Source organism: Lagenorhynchus albirostris, chromosome 1 (assembly GCF_949774975.1).
Source record: "Lagenorhynchus albirostris chromosome 1, mLagAlb1.1, whole genome shotgun sequence".
NCBI classification, from domain to species: Eukaryota; Metazoa; Chordata; class Mammalia; order Artiodactyla; family Delphinidae; genus Lagenorhynchus; species Lagenorhynchus albirostris.
In genome coordinates this window covers 181,638,432-181,662,077 of record NC_083095.1, presented here as the reverse complement: position 1 = coordinate 181,662,077, position 23,646 = coordinate 181,638,432, and the positions used below count along the sequence as shown (strand labels likewise).

General features: G+C 40.9%; 1 protein-coding gene across 7 annotated transcripts in view; it reads left to right on the top strand.

The window, feature by feature from the left end:
• The window catches only part of PRTFDC1 (phosphoribosyl transferase domain containing 1), a 103,901-nt gene that overhangs the window by 60,591 nt on the left and 19,664 nt on the right, over positions 1 to 23,646 (top strand). The gene's annotated exons all lie outside the window — the stretch shown is intronic.

Sequence of the window (23,646 nt, the reverse complement as noted above, 5' to 3'; positions counted from 1 at the left end):
TACGTATTTCTATATTTAAATATATATGTGTATATATATATTTTGGCCAGCTTCAACTCTATCCCTCATAGACTTTCAGGCCTTCTTTCACTTGTGTTCCAGAACTACAGCTTTCCCCTAAGCTTACATCAGGTCCCCTCATATGTAGAAAACTACTTTATCTATTTGAATAAGAAAGTTTAGAGATTTCCAGAAGAAAGGAAAAAAGTACATGGACACAGAAACAGAATAGTTTATAGAATATACATTTCTAATTTAATCTTGGTATAAGTCACAACTTCTCTAGACCTCAGATTTTATAATTATAACAGGAGAGTTTTATCATTAGAAGACATAACACAGGTAGACTTTTAACTTCGGACCTGTCTGGGGAGCCAGGCCCCACATCTTTCACAAACCAGAAACTATTTCCCCTTCTCCTGAATTTTAACCCAGTTCCCTCTAGTTCTTCACCTACTAATAGGGCCAGACGGTAGTGTTAATAACAACCACTGATTCCTATTCTGGAGCTAGAACAGGTTTCAGGTTCAGAGAGTGGATTAACTTGCTCTGTGGGGCACGTAGACCAGGAGTGGTTGAACCTGGACTTGAACCCATGTTATCAAGCTACAAAGCCATGATCTCAACCACTGAACTGTGCCGTCTCCCAGCAGCCTGGTGGTTCTCAAACTTGTTTTTCAGCACTGAAACTTTTTAAGTGATATCTTCCCTAAAACCTCAACAGTGGAGCTGCTCTGGGTAAGTGGGAACCCTCGTTTCAGCAGCTTTGCCTCATCTCCAAGCCTAGGTTGGCACCACGGTGCTTTCACAGAACCCTGAGCTGCAGGAGGTGGGAAAAGAAACCACTGTATTCCCGTGACTACACGCGACCGTGATGGAGCAAAACTCACCTTCCCTCCTCCTCAGAGACTCTGGGTGAAGAACAAGCAGTCGGGGTCCACAGAGGCAGAGGCCCAAGAGCATGACTCACAGCGTAAGCAGCAGTGCCAACAGCCAAAGGGCCATCAGAGCTGCCGTATTTTGATGCTTCCTTTGAGGGCCGCAGAAATGTTATCAGGAGACAAGCAGCGTCTGCGCTTCCTCTGCCTTGACCCGCTCACATTTCCAGTGGACATGATAAGGAAGGAGCCCTCAGGCCTTCATTTTGGAGCACTGCTGCCACTAGCATTGCCAACTTCATTAGTGTTAATTTGTATCTTTTTTTAATTTTTACTTTTGGCCACGACGCATGTCTTGCAGGATCTTAGTTCCCCAACCAGGGATCAAACCTGGGCCCCGGAGTGCAAGTGCTGAGCCCTAATCACTGGGCCACCAGGGAATTCCCAAATTTGTATCATTTTCATGAAGTTCACCATAATGGTCAAGTGTGAGAACTCTGCCATGGGCAGGCCTGGGTTCCCATTCTGGCCCTGCCAATAAGTAAGTGAGCTTGGACCAGCTATTTAACTAAGATGCCATTTTCTCATCTAGAAAACGACATAAAGCAAGTAAAACACAGCACAGCATCTATCACAATAAAGGGTAGCTATTAATAATATTATAAGTTAACAAAACATGTTTCTAGTTATAAGAAAATAAGAAGAATCCAAAAACTCTATTAATATATATGGTTATTTAATTAAGAGATGGACCCATGAAAACTTTTTTCTTTTTTTTAGTTTGGATACTTTCCTCCTGAATTGCATTTGCATTTTTTTTTAATGATCTCCACAGTAAGTCCAGTTAATATCCATTGCCACACAGTTACAAATTTTTTTTCTTCTTATGAGAACCTCTAAGATGTACTCTCTTAGCATGATATAACGTACAGCCTGTTGACTCTAGTTAATAATAATACTAGTAAGAGTATTGTATATTTGAAAGTTACATTTGAACGTTAAGTGAGTTTTCTCTCATTATGTAATATAGGATGTGCTACTTCCATTTCGTGGCACTGCAGTCAGCAGTGCCATTATGAAGAGGGATGTTATATGATCAGAGTTTGGGTGGATTTTATTATCTATTGATAAGCTAAATCCCAGGGTTTTAAGAGACTTTGGAAACTCCTTCCTCCCGTTCTTCTTAGCCAAATAAAAAACAGAGTTATAAAAATTGAACAGCCTATGTGGCAGGTTTGGGAATCATTAATGCATCCTTAATATCTAGCCATGTCTGCCAGTGGTAGCAAAATCTGCTTTTAGGTCTTTAATGCTCCAGAAATAACAAGTGCTTTAATAGAATCTGAAATGTTAGTTTTCTAGTGAAGAAGAATATTGCTTTCATTGCCTCTTGCCTCCTGAAATACCTCAGTCCCTTTCCACTGTGGACCAGTGTATTTATAACACCCACAATTTGTTATTAAATTTCAGCTGTTGAGTTAGGTGTGCTGGAAGGGCCTGTGAGCACAGAACCACAGCTACACTACCTAATTGGCCCCGGCGGCATTAATCATTAGATAAATGGGAGGAGGAGAGAATTTATTTTGACTGTAGGGGTAAAAAAACCATAGTGCACAGCCAATCTGAGCAGATGAGAATCAGGGGTGAACATGCAGAAGAAACAGATGGTGGTGAGTAAAGAGAAGGAGGCCAGAAGTTTTACATAAAACGTGTGACTTAATCAGAACCCTGGCGACTTGAATGGGATTTAAAAGCACATCTGAAAGATGTTGGCCTTGTTGGTCTGTATGGTGGAAGCGGAGTTAGAGCACTTGGAGCAGCTTCCTAGAACTTTTGGCCACAGTAGGGTGTAAATTATGTAACATTAATCAAAACTGTTGATTGATTTTTAATTTTTTAAAAAATTTATTTTTTTTGGCTGTGTTGGGTCTTCATTGCTGTGTGCAGGCTTTCTCTAGTTGTGGCGAGCGGGGGCTACTCTTTGTTGCGGTGCACGGGCTTCTCATTGCAGTGGCTTCTCTTGTTGTGGAGCACGGGCTCTAGGCGTGCGGGCTTCAGTAGTTGTGGCATGTAGGCTCAGTAGCTGTGGCTTGCGGGCTCTAGAGCACAGGCTCAGTAGTTGTGGCGCACGGGCTTAGTTGCTCCGTGGCATGTGGGATCTTCCTGGACCAGGGCTCGAACCCATGTCCCCTGCATTGGCAGGCGGATGCTTAACCACTGCGCCACGAGGGAAGTCCCTGATTGATTTTTTTAAACTGAGTTTTTCATTTTGGTTTTTTGTTTTGTTTTTGTTTTTTTTACATTTTCTAATACTTCAACCAGATGTGAAGTCCTCTTTGAAAATGGCCAGTCAGCAAGCAGTGTTACAGGCACACATGGGCACAGCACATTTAGCACAGGATACACATCCACTTGACAGTGTGAGGCATTTCCGTTTCCTAGTGCACAGCACCCCCTTTGAGCCCGCCTCCTTGGCACCCGTTGTTGGACATGGCGGCAGTTTTCACTTTGGTGGGGCTGTTACAGATACAGCTGCTGTGAACGTCTGTAACAGCCCTCGTGTGGACACGAGCTTTCTTTTCTCCTGGGTAAATACCTAGTGGTGAATGCCTGGACTTTACAGCAGACACATATTTAACTTTCTTAAAAACTGCTCAACTGTTTTTCAAAGCGGCTGCACCGTTTTATGTCCCCTTCAGCAGTGTGTGAGAGTTCCAGTTGCTCTACATTCTCACCAACATTTCATATGGTTTTTCATTTTAGCCATTCAAAGGAATAAAGGTATCTCATTGTATTCTAGTTTGTATTTCTTTAATGAATACTGATGTTATATGTTTCTCTTTCCTTTTGCTTTTAACCACTTTGTTTCTTAATATGTGAAGTTGGTTCTGAAGGCAGCATATATCCAAATATCTTCTACTAACTTTGCAACTTTTCTGTAAGTCTGAAGTTATTCCAAAATTAAAAGTTTTTGTTTTTAAAAAGACTTAAATACTAAGAGAAAAAAAATCTTTTATATTTACTCATGTAGTTACCATTTCCAGTGCTTTTCATTTCTTTGTGCAGATCCACATTCCCTTCTCATAATCATTTTCCTCCTGTCCGAAGTTCTTCCTTTAACAGTTTTCGTAGTACAGCTCTGCTGGTGATGAATTATTTCAGCTTTTGTTTGTCTGAAACCATCTTTATTCCACCGTCCGTTTTTGAATGACAATTTTGGGGGGTATAGAGTTCTAGGTTGAGAGTCCTTTTTCAGTACTTTAAATGTGTTTTTCCATCATTTCCTCACTTGATTTGTTTCTAATCAGAAAAATTATTGTCATTATTATTTTTATGCTTTGGTGTAGTTTTCTTCATGTTGCTTGTACTTGGATTTCATTGAGCTTCTTAGATCTGTGGACTTATACTTTTCATCAAACATGGAAGTTATTCAGCCATTATTTCTTCTAATTGTTTTTTCCCCACTCCTCGTTTTCAGGGACTCTAATTACATGTCTGTTAAGCCATATCCTAAAATTGTTCCACATCTCTTTGATGATCCTTTTGTTTTTTTGTTTTTTTTAATTCTTTTTTCTCTGTTCCATTTTGGATACTCTGTTGTTGTCATCAAGTTCACTAATCATTTCTTCTGCAGTGTCCCAACTGCCATTAATCCTATTCAGTTGTATGGCTTCTCTATTGCTGCATGACAAATTACTACAGATTTAACAGCTTAAAACAACATACAGGCATAAGCTCGTTTTATTGTTTCACTTTATTTAGTTTTGCAGATAGTACACTTTTTACAAATTGAAGTTTGTGGCAACCCTGTGCCAAGTTAGCCTGTTGGCACCATTTTTCCAACAGCATTTGCTCCCCTTGTGTCTCTGTGTCACATTTTGCTAAGTCTCATAATTCTTCAAACTTTTGCATATCATTATACTTGTTATGGTGATCTGTGATCAGTGATCTTTGATGTTACTATTGAATTATTTTGAAGCACCGTGAACTGCACCCCTATAAGATGGCAAACTTAATTGTTGAAATGATAGCGCAGGATTTAGAATATTACATAAAGTTAGTTGATAAAGCAGCAGCAAGGTTTGAGAGGATTGTCACCAGTTTAGAAAGAAGTTCTACTGTGGGTAAGATGCTATCAATCAGCATTGCGCGCTCCAGAGAAATTGTGCTTGAAAGGAAGAGTCAATCGATGCGGCACATGTCACTGTGGTCTCATTTTAAGAAGTTGCCACAGCCTCTCCAGCCTTCAGCCACCGTCACCCTGATAGGTCAGCCGCCATTAATGTTGAAATAAGACCCTCCACCAGCAAAAATATTACAGCTCACTGAAGGTTAACATTTTTTAGGAACAAAGTATTTTTAAATTAAGGTATTTTTAAATTTTAATAAAGTATTACTTTTATAAATAAAGTAATACTTTTAATAAAGTATTTAATAAAGTATTTTTAAATTTTTTTAGACATAATGCTATTGCACACTTAATAGAGTACAATATAGCGTAAACATAGTTTGTATATGCACTCGGAAACCAAAAACTTTGTGTGACTTGCAAGAGAGTAAATCTTGTCTTTTTTATTCTGTCTTGACAAGAAACAGAAGTCACAGAGCCTTATCCAAAGTATAATGAAATTTTGAAGCTACAACAGTAATAAAAATCATTGCCTTAACATTTTTTAAAATTAGGAAAGCAAGGTGTATTAGGAAACAGCTTCACGAACTCCATTGTGTTAAAGACATTGTGACTTTTACAGCAAATGAATGTGGCATAGCCAGAGGAAGATTATATAAATGCCAAATAAGTACCTGAAATTTCCAAAACCCAAATGTCATTTTCTATGTCGCTTTGACCTTTGGCATTACCAGTCGGTAAATACAAAATTGGATCCACATATGAGTACGCCGAAAGTTCATTGAATTGGGGTTGAACGTTTCCCATCTGCCCAATGAAGAATGTCATCTTCAGTGATTTCTGAGGGTCCCCAAATGGGTCCTCACATGGGTACACAAATCAGTCTGTCAGCTGCACTTACCACAGCGCATCTGCCGCCTCCTCGGTCAGCCCCTACTCAGTCTGTGCCCGAGAAGCCTCTTCTAGCATCGTTAGTGAAGCCTTCGCTAATGAGCCCTATTGTGAGAGTGCCAACCCTCTGGGTCCCAGGGCCGGGCCAGGTTTCTCACAGAGGCAGGGCGCCCCAGACAATTCTGAGCCTACCGTGCCTCAGACCTCTCACCCCTGCAAGAATCTTACAGTCTATAATGAAAGCAGTTCAGTCCTTCAGCAGCAGGGCTCAAATGCAGTCCAGGGAGCCAGACAGGGAACAGAGGCCTCATCACCCTCCAGCCTCCTCTTCTCTCTTCCCCACCACCTCTGAGTCAATCAGACTTCTCTTTCTCCCCTTACAAAACAAGGGCCCTGGGCTTCCCTGGTGGCGCAGTGGCTGAGAGTCCGCCTGCCGATGCAGGGGACACGGGTTCGTGCCCCGGTCCGGGAAGATCCCACATGCTGCGGAGCGGCTGGGCCCGTGAGCCATGGCCTCTGGGCCTGCGCGTCCAGAGCCTGTGCTCCGCAACGAGAGAGGCCACGACAGTGAGAGGCCCGCGTACCGCAAAAAAAACCCCAAACAACAAGGGCCCTTGTGCTCATCAGCCAATGACAGCAAATATTCGACAGCGCAAAGGTAGAGAAAAGTAGGTATTTCGTGCATTTGCAATATCTGGATGCAAAAACCCGACAGCCCAAGTGCCCTGTTCCATAGTTGCTGGAGCTCAGTAGCCCATGTCATGGGGACATTGTGACCTTCAGGGCACAGAGGTCATTGGGTCTAGAGCTCAGTTGAATGTCTCATTGAGTTGTCCTTGGATCATCCGGCAAAAGCTAAGAGCAAAAGCCCCCTCCCAGGGTGATTTGGCATTCTCCTTGGCAGTCTAGAATAAGGTACCCTCCCGGAGCCTCTACGCGCCCCATCTTTAGAGAAGGCACGGCCTCTCTTGCATCAGACACAGCTATGGACTTCTTCCTCCTCTCACTCCTCCTCCAGGCTTCCCCAACAGATCGGTGCAGCGGAGTCTCATTTCCTTTGCTGTCCTCGACCTTCCTCTCCACTGTGATTATAAGAACATTTATTAGAGAATAATTTATTCCTCAGGCACATTAATGGAGTCCAGATTCTGTTTGTTTTATATGGACAGACAGATGTGCAGCGTTTTGGGCTACTTTTAGATGAGCAATGCTGTTTATACGGAATTTTCCCGAGACCACCCAACTTAGTTCACATGACCTCTTCAGCTACTTCCAAGCCCTGGCTTCCAGAGGAAAAGAAAAAAACTTCATAACTCAGCGCCCCACCCGGTTTTGAAGACATGACTCAATACCGAAGGAATTTGCAAGCCTGCACTGCCAATCAACATGCCTACATCAAATAAACCATCTTTTCTTATTCTGAAAAAGGGAAGGTGGCCCTAGAAGCATTCTGCTCTCCAGCCTCCTCACATATGACTAACGTCTGTCTCATTTAGATACGTGGAGCTAAGACCATCAATCTAAAAAGTACTGATAGTAGACGAAATACTTAATAATTGGTCCTCCCCAAGTCTTCCACTTTCTATATGTTGCCTTTCCCCTCAGCTCAGGATTATGCCCGAAGATACTGTGAATGATTTTTTGCACATAGAAAGTTTGCTATATTTTTCATAGCATTTGCATAAATTGGCAATTTTTTGCTCATCACATGAACGCTGAGACGCGAGTAAGGCGGTTGGTAGTGTGTGTGTTTTCCAGATGAAGTAAATGAGAAATCAAGTGAGTTTGCCAAGGTGTCCCAGTGAGTAATTGGTGAAGGTAATCACTCTGGTTGATCATAATCTTTCATTTTCTCTTGTATGATCATGTTTAATCTGGAACCATTTCCTGTTTTTAACTTTGGTTGTTTTGAGTTACATAGACATACCATTACATTATAGATGGATATTAAATATATCATGTTACTTTATCGTTTACCAAGATGTGAGGATACATCAGTGTCTTTTATTTGTAAACTCTTTCTGAACTTTAGCCAGTGAAATCGTACAGAAAATGTGAAACAGGAAACAATATTCTAGGTTTCTTCTGTAAATAGCGATAAATTTTAGTCACACGAATGACTGGGAGTTACTCACATAACCAAAATAGAGCTTGATACAGTGGAAAAATGACTAGACTAGAATAAAGGTTAAGATACCTGGTACCAGGCCTGGCTCTGTCATTAACTCCCCTCCACGCCCACGTCCTTTCCTTATTCAGATAATAAAAGAGGAAAATCCAGTTCAATAAATACTTATCAGGAGCTTACTGTGGGTGAGGCATTTTACGTATCACACTGAATTTAAACCTCACAGCAATCCAAATGTGTGGGTGTTATTGTCCTATTTGATAGAAGAGAGGGCCAATATCAGGAAGATAAGGAAGGGGGCAAGGGAGGGTCATGTTCCCTTCTGCATACAAAGCCCTGCTCAGTGATAAGGAACCTATAAAGATGAAAGAGAGTCCCTCTCCTCAAGATGCTTTCAAAACAGCAGAAGTGAACAGATGCACAACCAACGAGCAGGGAGACGCCAGTTAACAAGGAAGAAGCAAGCGCTGCGTGAAATGGCGCTGAAGATGAGGGAAGCACATCAGAGGGAGAAAGTGACTCTGGCTGTTGGCGGGGGTGGGCGAGGGTCAGGTGATGATTGATCATGAGAGTAGACTTTAATTTGTATATCTAAGGGAGATTATGATCTTTGACAAGCAGAGGTGTGGCAGGAAGACACTCTTGGTGGAGGGAGCATCAGTAAGACACCGGTGATGATAAAACGCAGGGTGTGCACTGGACTCAGGCAGCAGGTTGGTGTGGGTGGAACACAGACCCTGGCAACTCAGAGTGTCCCCTCTGGACCTGCCCCATCCCTGTTGCCAGGGAGCTCGTTAGAAATGCAGGCTGTCAGGCCCCACCCCAGACGGGATCACAACCTGCCCAGGTGATTCATGTGCAGAAGGAGTAAAGGGGCAAGTCACACAGAAAGGTCGCTTCTGTAGGACGTATTGGATAGATGGAGGCCTTGGAGCAAGACAGAGGGTCAATCTCTGCTCTGTCTTCAGCTCCATCACTTTCCAGCTGTGGGACCTTTGGCAAAATTACTTACACTTTATTTAAGTTACCTGTTGCCTCATAAGATTTTTAAGATTTTTTTATATTTTAGAGCAGTTTCAGGTTCACAGCAAAATCCAGGGAAAAGGACAGAGAGTTCCTGTATACCCACCACCTCCACACACACTTACCTCTCCCGTTTTCAACATCCCTGACCAGAGTGGCACCTGGGTTACAGCTGACGCACCTACATTGATTCATCATCATCACCCAAAGTCCATAGTTCACAGTAGGGTTCACTCTTTTTTTTCTTTTTCTTTATGGTGTTTTATTTAAGAAGTGCTTTCTTCACTCTGTATCATAATGATTTGCCTTTCAATTTTTTTTAAACATCTTTATTGGAGTATAATTGCTTTACAGTGTTGTGTTAGTTTCTGCTATATAACAAAGTAAATCAGCCATATGCATACGTATATCTCCATATCCCCTCCCTCTTGCATCTCCCTCCAACCCTCCTTATCCCACCCCTCTAGGTGGTCAAAAAGCACCGAACTGATCTCCCTATGTCGTGCAGCTGCTTCCCACTAGCTATCTGTTTTACGTTTGGTAGTGTATGTATGTCCATGCCACTCTCTCACTTCGTCCCAGCTTACCCTTCCCCCTCCCCATGTCCTCAAGTCCATTCTCTAAGTCTGTGTCTTTATTCTTGTCCTGCCCCTAGGTTCATGAGAACCTTTTTTTTTTTTTTACATTCTCTCTCTATATATATGTGTTAGCATACAGTATTTGTTTTTCTCTTTCTGACTTAACTTCACTCTGTATGACAGACTCGAGGTCCATCCACCTCACTACAAATAACTCAATTTCCTTTCCTTTTATGGTTGAGTAATATTCCATTGTATATATGTACCACATCTTCTTTATCCGTTCATCTGTCGGTGGACACTTAGGTTGCTTCCATGTCCTGGCTATTGTAAATAGTGCTGCAATGAACATTTTGGTACATGACTCTTTTTGAATTATGGTTTTCTCAGGGTATATGTCCAGTAGTGGGATTGCTGTGTCGTATGCTAGTTCTATTTTTAGGTTTTTGAGGAAACTCCATACTGTTCTGTATAGTGGTTGTATCAGTTTACATTCCCACCAACAGTGCAAGAGGGTTCCCTTTTCTCCACACCCTCTCCAGCATTTATTGTTTGTAGATTTTTTTGATGATGGCCATTCTGACTGGTATGAGGTGATAACTCATTGTAGTTTTGATTTGCATTTCTCTAATGATTAGTGATGTTGAGCATCCTTTCATGTGTGTGTTAGGAATCTGTATACCTTCTTTGGAGAAATGTCTATTTAGGTCTTCTGCCCATTTTTGGATTGGGTTGTTTGTTTTTTTGATATTGAGCTGCATGAGCTGCTTGTAAATTTTGGAGATTAATCCTTTGTCAGTTGCTTTATTTGCAAATATTTTCTCCCATTCTGAGGGTTGTCTTTTCATCTTGTTTACGGTTTCCTTTGCTGTGCAAAAGTTTTTAAGTTTCATTAGGTCCCATTTGTTTATTTTTGTTTTTATTTCCATTTCTCTAGGAGGTGTGTCAAAAAGTATCTTATTGTGATTTATGTCATAGTGTGTTCTGCCTATGTTTTCCTCGTAGAGTTTTATAGTGTCTGGCCTTACATCTAGGTCTTTTATCCATTTTGAGTTTATTTTTGTGTATGGTGTTAGGGAGTGTTCTAATTTCATTCTTTTACATGTAGCTGTCCAATTTTCCCAGAACCACTTATTGAAGAGGCTGTCTTTTCTCCATTGTATATTCTTGCCTCCTTTATCAAAGATAAGGTGACCATATGTGCGTGGGTTTATCTCTGGGCTTTCTATCCTGTTCCATTGATCTATATTTCTGTCTTTGTGCCAGTACCATGCTGTGTTGATTACTGTAGCTTTGTAGTATAGTCTGAAGTCAGGGAGCCTGATTCCTCCAGCTCCGTTTTTCTTTCTCAAGATTGCTTTGGCTATTCAGGGTCTTTTGTATTTCCATAAAAATTGTGAATTTTTTTGTTCTAGTTCTGTGAAAAATGCCATTAGTAGTTTGATAGGGATTGCATTGAATCTGAACATTGCTCTGGGTAGTACAATCATTTTCACAATGTTGATTCTTCCAATCCAAGAACATAGTATATCTCTTCATCTGTTTGTATCATCTTTAATTTCTTTCACCAGTGTCTTATAGTTTTCTGCATACAGGTCATTTGTCTCCTTAGGTAGGTTTATTCCTAGGTATTTTATTCTTTTTGTTGCAGTGATATATGGGAGTGTTTCCTTAATTTCTCTTTCAGATTTTTTTATCGTTAGTGTATAGGAATTCAAGGGATTTCTGTGCATTAATTTTGTATCCTGCTACTCTACCAAATTCATTGATTAGCTCTAGCGGTTTTCTGGTAGCATTTTTAAGATTCTCTATGTATAGTATCATGTCATCTGAAAACAGTGACAGTTTTACTTCTTTTCTGATTTGGATTCCTTTTATTTCCTTTTCTTCTCTGATTGCTGTGGCTAAAACTTCTGAAACTATGCTGAGCAATTAGTGGCAAGAGTGGGCAACCTTGTCTTGTTCCTGATCTTAGAGGAAATGGTTTCAGTTTTTCACCATTGAGAATGATGTTGGCTGTGGGTTTGTCATATATGGCCTTTATTATGTTGAGGTAAGTTCCCTCTATGCCTACTTTCTGGAGAGTTTTTATCATAAATGGGTGTTGAGTTTTGTTGAAAGCTTTTTTCTATATCTATTGAGATTATCATATGGTTTTTATCCTTCAGTTTGTTAATATGGTGTATCACGTTGATTGATTTGCGTATATTGAAGAATCCTTGCATTCCTGGAATAAACCCCACTTGATCATGGTGTATGATCCTCTTAATGTGCTGTTGGATTTTGTTTGCTAGTATTTTGTTGAGGATTTTTGCATCTATGTTCATCAGAGATATTGGCCTGTAGTTTTCTTTCTTTGTGACATCTTTGGTTTTGGTGTCAGGGTGATAGTGGCCTCGTAGAATGAGTTTGGGAGTGTTCCTCCCTCTGCTATATTTTGAAAGAGTTTGAGAAGGATAGGTGTTAGCTCTTCTCTAAATGTTTGAAAGAATTTGCCTGTGAAGCCATCTGGTCCTGGGCTTTTGTTGTTGGAAGATTTTTAATCACAGTATCAATTTCAGTGCTTGTGATTGGTCTGTTTATGTTTTCTATTTCTTCCTGGTTCAGTCTCGGAAAGTTGTGCTTTTCTAAGAATTTTTCCATTTTTTCCAGGTTGTCCATTTTATTGGCATATAGTTGCTTGTACTAATCTCTCATGATCCTTTGTATTTCTGCAGTGTCAGTTGTTACTTCTCCTTTTCCATTTCTAATTCTATTGATTTGAGTCTTCTCCGTTATTTTCTTCATGAGTCTGGCTAATGGTGTATCAATTTTGTTTATCTTCTCAAAGAACCAGCTTTTAATTTTATTGATCTTTGCTATCATTTCCTTCATTTCTTTTTCATTTATTTCTGATCTGATCTTTATGATTTCTTTCCTTCTGCTAACTTTGGGGTTTTTTTGTTCTTCTTTCTCTAATTGCTTTAGGTGTAAGGTTACGTTGTTTATTTGTGATGTTTCTTGTTTTTTGAGGTAGGATTGTATTGCTATAAATCCCTCTTAGAACTGCTTTTGCTGCATCCCATAGGTTTTGGGTCATTGTGTTTTCATTGTCATTTGTTTCTAGGTATTCTTTCATTTCCTCTTTGACTTATTCAGTGATCTCTTGGTTATTTAGTTGCATATTGTTTAGCCTCCACGTGTTTGTATTTTTTACAGTTTTTTTTCCTGTAATTAATATCTAGTCTCATAAGGTTGTGGTCGGAAAAGATTCTTGATACAATTTCAATTTTCTTAAATTTACCAGGGCTTGATCTGTGACCTAAGATATGGTCTGTCCTGGAGAATGTTCCATGAGCACTTGAGAAGAAAGTGTATTCTGTTGTTTTAGGATGGAATGTCCTATAAATATCAATTAAGTCCATCTTGCTTAATGTGTCATTTAAAGCTTGTTTTTCCTTATTTATTTTCATTGTGGATGATCAGTCCATTGGTGAAAGTGGGGTCCCCTACGATGACTGTGTTACTGTCGATTTCCCCTTTTATGGCTGTTAGCATTTGTCTTATGTATTGAGGTGCTCCTATGTTGGGTGCATAAATATTTACAATTGTTATGTCTTCTTGGATTGATCCGTTGATCATTATGTAGTGTCCTTCTTTGTCTCTTATAATAGTCTTTATTTTAAAGTCTATTTTGTCTGATATGAGAATTGCTACTCCAGCTTTTTTCTGATTTCCATTTGCATTGAATATCTTTTTCCATCCCCTCACTTTCAGTCTGTATGTGTCCCTAGGTCTGAAGTGAGTCTCTTGTTAGCAACATATGTATGGGTCTTGTTTTTGTATTCATTCAGCCAGTCTATGTCTCTTGGTTAGAGCATTTAGTCCATTTACATTTAAGGTAATTATCGCTATGTATGTCCCTATTACCATTTTCTTAATTGTTTTGGGTTTGTTGTTTAGGTCTTTTCCCTCTCTTGTGTATCCTGCCTAGAGAATGTTCCTTTAGCATTTGTTGTAGAGCTGGCTTGGTGGTGCCGAATTCTCTTAACTTTTGCTTATCTGTAAAGGTTTTAGTTTCTCCATCGAGTCTGAATGAGATCCTTGCTGGGTAGAGTAATCTTGGTTGTAGGTTTTTCCCTTTCATCATTTTAAATAACTCCCTTCTGGCTTGCAGAGTTTCTGCTGAAAAATCAGCTGTTAACCTTGTGGGGATTCCCTTGTATGTTATTTGTTGCTTTTCCCTTTCTGCTTTTAATATTTTTTCTTTGTATTTAATTTTTGATAGTTTGATTAATACATGTCTCAGCGTGTTTCTCTTTGGGTTTATCCTGTATGGTACTCTCTGTGATTCCTAGACTTGTTTGACTATTTCCTTTCCCATATGAGGGAAGTTTTTGACTATAATCTCTTCAAATATTTTCTGAGACCCTTTCTTTTTCTCTTCTTCTGGGACCCCTATAATTCCAGTGTTGGTGCATTTAATGTTGCCCCAGAGGTCTCTGAAACTGTCCTCAATTCTTTTCATTCTTTTTTCTTTATTCTGCTCCCTGGTAGTTATTTCCATCATTTTATCTTCCAGCTCACTTACGCATTCTTCTGCCTCAGTTATTCTGTTATTGATTCCTTCTAGAGTAGTTTTAATTTCACTAATTGTGTTGATCATCTGTTTGTTTGCTCTTTAGTTCTTCTAGATCCTTGTTAAATGTTTCTTGTATTTTCTTCATTCTGTTTCCGAGATTTTTTATCATCTTTACTATCATTATTCTGAATTCTTTTTCGGGTAGGTTACCTATTTTGTCTTCATTTATTTGGTCTTGTAGGTTTTTACCTTGCTTCTTCATCTGTGACATATTTTTTTGTCGTTTCTTTTTTTTTTTTTTTTTAATGGGTGGTGCTGTAGTCCTGTCTTACTGGTTGTTTGGCCTGAGACGTGCAGCACTGGAGTTTGCAGGCAGTTGAATAGAGCTGGGTCCTGGTGCTGACATGAGGACCTCCAGGAGGCCTCACTCCGATTGATATTCCCTGGGGTCTGAGGTTCTCTGTTAGTCCAGCAGTTTGGACTCGGAGCTTCCACCGCAGGAGCTCGGGCCCAACCTCCAGCCTGGGAACCAAGATTCCGCAAGCTTGGCACGTGGTGAAGACCATGGTGAAGACCGCGTATGACACCAGCCAGGCTGATTTCTTCACCTGTCGAAACTACTACCGGATCAGTGATGGGCAGTGGTCTTTACCACCTTGATGACAAGGACCACACTTGTGAAAGGATGTCACTCAAAAACGAACCCGGAGGAGAAGAAATGGCAGCTCTCACTGGGTTCACTCTTGGTGTTGTACATTCTAATGGGTTTAGATAAATGTGTAATAATATGTATCCATCACTATGGTATCATAGAGTATTTTCACGACCCTAAAAATCACCTAAAAAATGTGCTCTGCCTTTTCATCTCTTCCTCCCCCTGAATCCCTGGCAGCTACCAATCTTTTTACTGTCTCCGTAGTTTCACCTTTTTCAGAAAGTCGTTTAGTTGGAATCATACAATATATACCCTTGTCAGATTGGCTTCTTTCACTTAGTAATATGCATTTAAGCTTCTTTTCATGGCTTGACAGCTCATTTCTTTTTAGTGCTGAATAATATTCCATTGTCTGGATGTATCACAGTCTGTTTGTCTCTTCACCCACTGAAGGATATCTCGGTTGCTTCCATGTTTGGCAGTTGTGAATAAAACTGCTCTAAGCATCCAGGTACAAGTTTTTCCTTAATTCTTTTTTTTTCAGTTTTAATATTTTTTATTGAAGTATAGTTGATTTACCATGTCACATTAATTTCTGCTATACAGCAAAGTGATTCAGTTATACATATATATATATATTCTTTTTAAAAATATTCTCTTCCATTATGGTTTATCATAGGATACTGACTGTAGTTCTCTGTGCTGTACAGTAGGTCCTTGTTGTTTATCCATTCCATATATAAAGGCTTACATCTGCGAACCCCATTCTCCCACTCCATCCCTCCCCCAACCCCTTGGCAACCACCAGTCTATTCTCTGTCTGTGATTCTGTTTGTTTCATAGATAGGTTCATTTGTGTTGTATTTTAGATTCTGCATGTAAGTGATATCATATAATATTTGTCTTTCTCTAACTTACTTCACTTAATATCATAATCTCTAGTTGCATCCATGTTGCTGCAAATGGCATTATTTCACTCTTTTTTATGGCTGAGTAGTATTCCAGTGTGTGTGTGTGTGTGTGTGTGTGTGTGTGTGTGTGTATGTGTGTGTTTGTAGATCTTCTTTATCCATTCCTCTGTCAATGGACATTTAGATTGTTTCCATGTCTTGGCTACTGTGAATAGTGCTGCTATGAACATAGGGGTGCATGTATCTTTTTGAATTATAGTTTCCTCTGGATATATGCCCAGGAGTGGGATTGCTGGATCATATGGTGATTCTGTTTTTAGTTTTCTGAGGAACCTCCATACTGTTTTCCACAGTGGCCAGGGTGCAGGTTTTTGCATGCCCCGAAGTGTTCGATTCCGCAGGTAAGTACCAAGTAGCGCAATGGCTGGATCACACCTCATAGGACGTCGTTAGGATTCGTGTAAGCAATGGCCCTAGCGTAGCGCCTGGCACTCGGTGAATGGTTCTCAGAGTTCGTCTTGCCCCTACTGTGTATGAGGCCCAGGGCAAGTGAACAAATGGAGATTCCCATAGCATATACCTAAATAGGTAAGGTTCTGAAACTTTACAGCCTTGTCCGTGGCCAGGCTCACGTTTCTAGCCAGATCACCTGAGCTGGAGGCTGCAGGAGCGGCGCTCACCCCTGCAGCCTACAAGCCCGAGCAGAGCCGTGTACCTGCTAGGCAGGGTGGGGCACCAGTTGGGCCCAGGACCAGCTCCTGGATGGTGACCGAGTCTGCCGGAACCCTCATGGGACTGGCCGGGTTAAGCTTTCCAGGGAGTTGGGGCAGCAAGATTCTTCATGCCTCTCTTTTCCAACTCACATGCCTCGGAGACCCTACTTCCTGAGCAGAGAGGCGGGAGGGAACAGTTATCTGGGGAGCCCAGCCTCTGAGGCACCTGCTTTGGGTGATTTAGGGCCACCTGGAAAATAGACCAGTGCCTCTTTGTCTGGCTTCCCAAGGGAGGCCACCACCACCTGCCCCACCACAGATTTGGCCCTGTGAGGGTCAGGGGTGGGAGGAAAAGCCCAGTTCAGCACACACGTCCCTATTGCATAATTCTCATTAGCTCAAACTATTCCAGAATTCTCCCCCAAAGCTTCCTTTGAAGACCAAAAAGAAAAAAGCAAATGTCTTTGTGTTTTGGTATTTGTGATGTGCAAGACCTCTGTTGCCTGGCTCCAAGGCTGGCCTGGCCCATTGCGATGACAAAATGAGACTTCATTCTGCAGGCATGGGCAACTGCAGAAATATTTTGAGCTGAGAAGTCACACGAGGAAGCAGAACCCTTTGGACCCAGAGTACAATTGGGTGGGAGCAAAGGCAGATCCAGTCTAATGCCAGAAAGCAATGTGTGTTTTGGAGGTCTCCCTGGCGCAGGATGTGCCACCAGTCCTCTCCCTTGGCCCTTCCTGTCCACCGTCCCATCCCCTGGCAATCTTAAAACAGGTCTGTGAGAGCTGGCTTAAGATTTCTTGTACTGTTGAAAAATAATTTCCATTTGGTTCTTTTTTTAAAAGTTATAATTATGAATCTCCCCTGGGTTATCTAGGGAAAAAAAAATTGTGTGGAGAAAATGACCTTTCAAGAAATAGTCACCGGGCTTCCCTGGTGGCGCAGTGGTTGGGAATCCGCCTGCCGATGCAGGGGACGCGGGTTCGTGCCCCGGCCCGGGAGGATCCCGCATGCCGCGGAGCGGCTGGGCCCGTGAGCCATGGCCGCTGAGCCTGCGCGTCTGGAGCCTGTGCTCCGCAACGGGAGAGGCCACAACAGTGAGAGGCCCGCGTACCGCAAAAAAAAAAAAAAGAAATAGTCACCACTGGGATATATGGTCATCCATATTTGAAAACATAGATTTTACTGAAGTCCTTTGGGGTCATTGAGTTGTGTCAAGGGTTCAACTTGTTTTTCTTTCTGACTCATAATTTAAAAACATAATTTAAACCAAAACAACAAATCCATACCGAGGTTTAAAACAGAAGGATATCCTGCTTCAAGGTTTCAGAGTCCATGTAAAGCAAAGTCACCGAATCTGTTTTTAAACTGAGTTTCCTCTTTCCTGGGGTCTTTTATAAATAAATTGAAGTAAAGGTCCATTTTCTTCCTTCTACTCCCTTTTTCCTTTTTCTTGGTGACCCTTTATTATTCCTACCAGCCTATAGCTTCTCATCATTGTGGTCGCTTCTTCTGACCCAAGATTGCTTTATTTCTCATAAAGAAAAGAGCTTTTCTCTGTTGGGTGGGGATTACTCTGAGCTAACCAGTACTCCTCTTAGAGACTGGGTGGTGTGGAATACCAATCACAATAGAGCAATAAATCATTGTCATTACACAGAAGGCCATTTTGTCCTTGAATAAAGTCTCATCCTGCTTGCAAAGTTACACACCAAATTCGGGAAATACAAAACGTATGTGTTCTTTCAAATGACCTAAATTGTACATGCTAACATATACATATTTTTTTCTGGGTTAAAATGCTAGTTTGGCTTTAAAATGTATCCTTTACTAATCATGAAATGAAAGACTGATATTAACATACCTTACTAATTCATATTTTCATAATTTTCATGTTCAGAATTCACATGGATTTTCACATTTAGATTTTTCGAAGTACCGAGAAGGCTCTTTGATAACTGAGATAATAAAACACTAGTAATAAGAAGAAAGAAACATAGTTTGGGTGGGAATCATTCAGACATCACAGAGGATTTCTGTATTCTTTCAGTCTTCCCATCTTGCAAGTTACTCAAGTCAGTTTCATTTGTGCCCCTTTCAATTGAGCTTTACAGATATTTTCTCATATGTGTTTGTTTATAGTTTTTATTTTTTCTCTGTCTCTATTGGGCAGTAAGCTCCTTCCGTCTCCTGGACAGCTGCAGAAAGAACTTAAAGCAAGAGAAACCAAGTGCTGCCTGAGAACACTTAGTGTCTCCCATGGGTAGAGGAAGAAGTATTAAAACTATAGCAAACACGTGTACGCAGATGCTTCAGTGTAGCTCAGCAAACACTGGATGCCACAATGTGCCAGCCACTGGGGTGCAGTTAGGATGCAAATAAAGCTGTATGTGCTGAAGTCCTCATGCCATTAGCAATTGCTGCATTCACAGAAAATTCCCGTTGGACGTGGTCTATTGACATGCAGACATGCATAGAGCGTTATAGGGACACATCACGTCCAGGGGACTCCTGGAAAGCTTCCTAGAAGAGATGACGCCTGAACTGAGTCTTGAAGGAAGAGTAGGAATTAGTCCTGTGAAGAAAGGTGGGGAGGTGTGACAGGAGCAACCACGAGCTAAGACATGGAGGAGGAAGCAGTAGGTTGTGTGCCGGGAAGTCTAGGGTCTCATGCAGCACAGTGATGAGTGTCCCTCAGTGATGAGTGATGATGTGTCACCACTAAGTTGTCCCTAATAATATTTATCATAATTTGCAAATACTGACTTCTCCTGTAAGTTGGTGTGAAACCTTAGTCAAGGTTCTGTTATTGACAAGTAGTGTAAATCTATTTTAAACTACCTTAAGCTGAGGTGGTGGATTAAAGGAAAGAATTGGGGTATCTCATGATCCCCAAGGCAAAAATGGAGCCAGGCCTGGGAAAATTTTCAGGAAACCAGCCATCCATTCTCTCTTTTTTTTTTTTTTTTTTTTTTGCGGTACGCGGGCCTCTCACTGTTGTGGCCTCTCCCGTTGCGGAGCACAGGCTCCGGACGCGCAGGCTCAGCGGCCATGGCTCACGGGCCCAGCCGCTCCGCGGCACGTGGGATCCTCCCAGACCGGGGCACGAACCCGCGCCCCCTGCATCGGCAGGCGGACTAGCAACATCTGCGCCACCAGGGAAGCCCCATTCTCATGTTCTACTACAGATCTTCTGCTGCCATCTTGTAAAGCAATTTCAAGGTTAACTCTTTACTGACTATAAACGGCTCCAACAGAGTACAGACAAGAGCTGATAAGGACAAAAGTGGATCTGAGCATCACCTCCAGGTGGCTTCTGTCTGTTGAGGAGAAAGATGAAAACAGCAGAGTGGAATGATGCTTATTATACCCATGAAATGGTCTACTTTAAAGATTCAGACATCACAGCTTGGGAACTGGGGAGAGGTCACTGAGAAACCCCAAAGGACCATACAACTGAGCTTGTTTTTAATCAAGACTGTAGCCATGATGCAAAGTGGCAACAGAAGGCCATGAGTCCTTCTTAACCACATGCCTCATGGGTGGCTGTCAGCCTCAGAAACCCTAACCTCAGAGCACGAGGCATTCACATAGCAGTCGTGTGCTCAGTGAACTGAACGAAGAATCGTCACAAAGTCAATGTTAGGGAACTCAGGTAGATGTGCAAGTTTCTTAGACTAAAAGTAGATGATGAGAAGACAAGGCTTACTTTAGGAACTGCTTATTACACGCCAGGCACTTTTCTAAGTGCTGAATTCGTATTAATTCATTTACTCCTCCCAGTAATCCTAGGAGGTGGGAACTATTGACATACTCTTTTTATAGACAGGGACAGTGGAGCACTGAGAGGTTAAGTAGCTTCCTCAAGGTCATACAACTAAGAGAAGGTGGGGCTGGGACTGGAACCCAGGAAGTCTGGTCCCCAGGGGACCTGGGGACACCAGCTGCCTGTTCACCAGTCACCATGTTCCTTTCTCACAATTCACCCACATAGGTTGTAAGAATGAGTTTCTAAACAAAAATGATCCCAGAAACAAATGGATATTTAAATGAACAAGAACTGAAAAGAAGGCAAGTCCATTTCAAAGGAAGAAAATATTGACGTGAGGGTTTTCAAGCTTTCTGGCCGCCATCATCTTACCTTGAACCCAGTTAATATAACAGAGATAAGAGGAGCTGCTCTGGGTGAAGCAAGGGACAGGCACACAAGCTCTGACTGCCCTGTGACCTCTACTTTGACCCCAGGCTGCTTAAAGGACTCGGGGACCCACACCCTACATCAACAGCTGGTTAAAAAGAAAACACTGGAACTGATTCACCTGTCCTTGTTATCTGACTTGGTATCAATGTTAGAGTTTTTGAAAAATTTTTCAACAGTTTGCAACATTTTCATTAGAAGATCTCCGGTTTCATCATTAAAGCTTCTTATAATGAACTGTTTTGGTTTGGGGTTTGCCTCTCTATCCATTTGATATAGTACTGACGACCTTACTGAGCACAGGAGAAAAGCTGAGAGGGAGGATGAGGCTGAAAAGAAGAGGGAAAAAGCGAAGTTAAGGCATCTGTGGGGGCGGAGCATGTTGAGAAAGCCTTTGCGTGTATAGATTCTGAATGAAGCAAGTTGCTCTGACTTTGGAAATGAATGGCTGAGAGAGTGGTTCTTTTGTTTGTTTTCTTTACTTTTCCCCTTCCGGTTCCTCAAAAGGAATTCAGGATATTTATTCTTCCTCGGTTATGTTTTTTCCTAAGCATTATCTAAACAGTCCACATTCTCTTGTTTGAGTAGTCACCATACCTGCTGAGCTCTTTTTTGCACCTGGAGATCAGGTCACCTAAACTAGAAATTTCCAATATATTTCTTTCTGAGGATGCCTGAACTATACGTCAGAGACTTCTTTTGCTGTTTAAATAAATCCACACACAGCTACCAATATTTCTTTCAAGATGTAGATTTCTCCTAGCCATTTCAGCTTATATATTTTACTACATTAGTATAACCAGGACCCAATTTCTTCTCCATGTTACTCTCAGAGATGTACTATTACTTCTACCTTCTAGGGGTATTGTGGAGGACGGGGGGTGATTAACACAAGAATAATGTCAATTCAGGCAATTCTAGAATTGAACTGGATTCCTTCACTTACTAGTAGTACCTCTTTGGGCAAGTTACTCAGACTCTTGCTGCGTCCAGTTCCTTGTTTGTAAATTGGGGATTAAATAATACCTATTCTGAGCTCTACTGAACCTTAGCAAAATAGATACATTCACCCATATACAGACCTTTCTAGCATATAGAAAAAAAGACAAAGAATCACCCAACTCATATGAGGCTTGTATAACTGGGTTTAAAAATCCACAAAGGTAGCAAAAGAAAGGAAAATTGTAGGTCATTCTTACTTACGAAGATCAGATGAACAATCCCAAAGAAAATAGTTTCAAATCAAAACGAGTGGTGTTAAAAAAAAAAAAAATCAATCCTAGGAATATAAGGATGTTTTTGAACCACTAGAAAAATGTTATGGTTAAACACAGTGAATTGAATGCATTCAGTTAACTCCTTTTTTTCCTGAAACCCCAGCGAAACGACAGTAAAGAAATAAACAAGATATATATATACCCACAAGGACGAGAGGAAAGGGAGAAGACCTCAGTGGGCAAGAGATGTCAGTGTTGTTTTTTAGGTGATAAAACTGATTAAGGAAGGGCATTGACTCAGCAAAATAGAAAAACTGAAAATCTAAATGTCTATGGAGGCTGATTTCAAAGAGTAGAGAGGAGTCATCAGGCCACAGGATTCCTGAAAGGCTTACTAGTTTGTCACCAGGTTCTTAGAAGGTAGAGTGAGGAATGGTCTGGATGCAGCAAGGCAATGGGAAGCATATGAATGGAGAAGTTGGACCTCTAATTGCCCCTCTCCATCCCAGACATATTTTCCAGAGTCATTAAACCAGGGAGCTCCAGACTCCAGTGTACTAGGGAGGATTGAGGGGTGATTGTTTCCAGGGAGGGAGGGAAGGAAGAAAGAAAGGGAGGGCGGGAGGGAGGAAAGGGAAGAAACCAGTCACAGCTAGCATCTACTGAGTGCTTACCATATGCCAGGCTCTGTTCTAAATGTTCTGTGTGTATTAATTCATTTGATCTTCTTAACAGCCCACCAGATAGGAGAATAAATGTGCAAAAGTAGCCAAGACAACTTTTTAGAAGAACAAAAAATTGGGACTTGCTCTACCAGACACTAAAACATACTAAAAAGCTATAGTAATTTAACAGTATGGTTTTGATGCTGAAATAGACATTTTTGGTTAATGAAACAGAAGTATATAGAAATTGATCCTTGCATATTAGAATGAAGGATATGATAAAAATGACATTTCAAACCAGTAGGGAAAAACATAAACAATTCAATAAATGGTATTAGGACAATTGACCATATACACACTTGGAAGATATAAATTCCAGATGAATTAAGGGCAAATCTAATATTAAAAATATGTTATAAGCTTGGACTAAGTGAGTTCTTCTGAAATAAGACTTGCTTGAAAACACACTAAATGTGTGACTTAGAGCATTGTATTCAGCTTTCTGATGTGTTGTGTTTTTGTTTCTGAATAGAGATGATAATAGTAGAATTATTGTGAAATTTACTCAGATCTAGCAGAGTATAAGTCTCGTTTTTTTACATCAAACTTTGTGGTTTAGCTGTTCCATCCAATTCTGCATACCTCAGTCCTCTGGAGACACTGAAATTTTACTTTTCTTGCTGCTATTACCATGTGTGAGTGTAATACACAGAAATTCTCCCTATATTAACTCCTCTTATCTCAGCACCTCTAGAAGTGACAAGAAAATTTTCTCCTTTGACATTTTTGACAAGTTCTCAACCTGCTGACATGACTGCGTGTGAATATATGATTACATAACGCCTGTACAAAAACAGGAAAGATCAGCGAATTCTGGTTAGCCTTTGATTTTCTCCTTTTAAGATCAGTTCCCATAAGAAGAAAATTATTGGTTTTATCTAACTTATGGGCCACTTCAACCATTGTCTCCACTCCTTTGCAGTGAGGAATGAATGCTTTCAAAGTGGAAGTAAGAACGTTTTAAGGTCTTTTTTTTTTTTTTTTCTCTTGAGCAGTAAGGTAAAAAAATAAAAGGCTGCTTCATTGGTAAAACTGT